We start from the raw sequence: 2,500 nt of genomic DNA, 5'->3' as shown, positions 1-2,500 counted from the left end.
CAGCCGGGCCGAAGCGGGACACGGCCCACGAAATCGATGGCCGCGGCCGACGGGCAGCTCGCAGCTCGTACTCGGTCTCTCTCGGCTTCTCTCCCTCTTTTTTTCCCTTCTCGCTTTATTTCTCCTCTTTCTCTCGAGCTCTCTCTCGCCTCTCGAACCGTACACCCCGTTTCCCTGGGCCAGACGGGCGGACCGGGACGACGCCACGGGGCTCGTCCCGCGTCAGCGGCACTCGCCTCGCTCGGAGGACTGCGCACGGGGGCCCCCGGCCTCCCTCGCCGCTTCGGTCACAGGCACGGGACGAGCCTGCGGGGAGACGGCCCGTCACCTCGCTCCCATAGTACGGACAGACGAGTCCCAGGCCGCAGACGCCTCCAAGAGGACCGATGGAAAGCGACCGGGAAGGTGCGCCGCCGCAGGCCGGCCCCTGCGATGACGTAGCCGGAGGCAGCTGAAAACAGCGACCCCTTGGTGAACTTCCGGAGCCGGCCGCGACAACAGGTCTACCCGGCCGCGACAACAGGTCTACCCGGCCGCTGCCGGAAATCGCCTAAGTCCCTCCGGAGCGAGGTAGACCTGTTGTCCGCCGTCCACCGCCCGCCGCCCGGGCGCCGCGCCGGGCCCGGCGGCCCCGGAGCCGGGGTAGACCTGTTGTCCGCGGGGTAGACCTGCTGTCCCCGGGGTAGACCTGCTGTCCGCGGGGTAGACCTGCTGTCCCCGGGGTAGACCTGCTGTCCGCGGGGTAGACCTGCTGTCCGCGGGGTAGACCTGCTGTCCGCGGGGTAGACCTGCTGTCCGCGGGGTAGACCTGCTGTCCGCGGGGTAGACCTGCTGTCCGCGGGGTAGACCGGTTGTCCGCGGGGTAGACCTGTTGTCCCCGGGGTAGACCGGTTGTCCGCGGGGTAGACCTGCTGTCCCCGGGGTAGACCTGCTGTCCGCGGGGTAGACCTGCTGTCCCCGGGGTAGACCTGCTGTCCGCGAGGTAGACCTGCTGTCCGCGGGGTAGACCTGCTGTCCGCGGGGTAGACCTGCTGTCCGCGGGGTAGACCTGCTGTCCGCGAGGTAGACCTGCTGTCCGCGGGGTAGACCGGTTGTCCCCGGGGTAGACCTGCTGTCCGCGGGGTAGACCTGTTGTCCCCGGGGTAGACCTGCTGTCCGCGAGGTAGACCTGCTGTCCGCGGGGTAGACCTGCTGTCCGCGGGGTAGACCTGCTGTCCGCGGGGTAGACCTGCTGTCCGCGAGGTAGACCTGCTGTCCGCGGGGTAGACCCGCTGTCCGCGGGGTAGACCGGTTGTCCGCGGGGTAGACCCGCTGTCCGCGGGGTAGACCCGCTGTCCGCGGGGTAGACCCGCTGTCCGCGGGGTAGACCTGCTGTCCGCGGGGTAGACCCGCTGTGCGCGGGGTAGACCTGCTGTCCCCGGGGTAGACCCGCTGTCCCCGGGGTAGACCTGCTGTCCCCGGGGTAGACCTGTTGTCCGCCGCCCACCGCCCGCCGCCCGGGCGCCGCGCCGAGCCCGGCGGCCCCGGAGCCGGGCTAGACCTGCTGTCCGCCGCCCGGTTTTGGGGTTTTGGGGGTTTATTCCTTCCCGCCCCCCCCCCCCGCCCCAATCCCGTTTCTTTTCTCCTTTCTTTGAAAGAACGACTCTCCTATTTGTTTGGTACAAGAAGAAACTCGTCCGGAAGAGAAATTTCCTTGGCAATTCTTATTTCGTTTTTCTCTAGTATCCAGAGCACCCCCAGACCGAGCTGACGGGCCGCCTGCGCCCTGTGCAAGCGGGAAAGCGGGCGGCCGCTTTTGGGCCGGTTCTTTCACGGTCCGCAGAGACCCTCCAGGCCCGGCAGGGGTCTGGGGGGCCCCGGGGGCTCGGAGCCGAGGCGCCCGGGGCCGGGACGAAGCCGCCGGCCCCTGGCCCTCGTTCCCACAGACAGAGAGAGAGAGAGAGAGAGAGAGACAGACACAGTGACACACACGCCCACTCCACACACTCGCACTCCGCCGCCACCCCCTCGGACACCGCACCCACCACCCGCGCCGCTCCCTCCCTCCCGGATGCGCGGGCCGCCCGCCTTACACGAGCTTGCAGGCCGGGACAGGGCCAGGCGGGGGGGGGGCATCGGTTGGAGGAACACAGGTCTACCCCGGCACGCGGCGGCCGGAGGCTAAGTCGGAGCCGAGATACCAGGTCTACGAAGGGGCCGGGCGAAGGTAAGCCACGACGGGGCCGAGACAACAGGTCTAGCCACGGTCCCGGAGCCCGGAGACCGAGGCCGGCCGGGCACAACAGGTCTAGCCACGGTCCCGGCGGCCGGAGGCCGAGGCCGGCCGGGGAGCACAGGTCTACCCACGGTCCGGTCGGCCGGAGGCCGAGGCCGGCCGGGGAGAACAGGTCTACCCACGGTCCCGGAGACCGAGGCCGTCCGGGGAGAACAGGTCTACCCACGGTCCGGTCGGCCGGGGACATCAGGTCTACCCACGACCTGGTCGGCCGGGGACATCAGG

This window comes from Anomalospiza imberbis, unplaced genomic scaffold (assembly GCF_031753505.1).
Source record: "Anomalospiza imberbis isolate Cuckoo-Finch-1a 21T00152 unplaced genomic scaffold, ASM3175350v1 scaffold_209, whole genome shotgun sequence".
NCBI lineage: Eukaryota > Metazoa > Chordata > Aves > Passeriformes > Viduidae > Anomalospiza > Anomalospiza imberbis.
Note: the sequence above shows the minus strand (reverse complement) of the source record.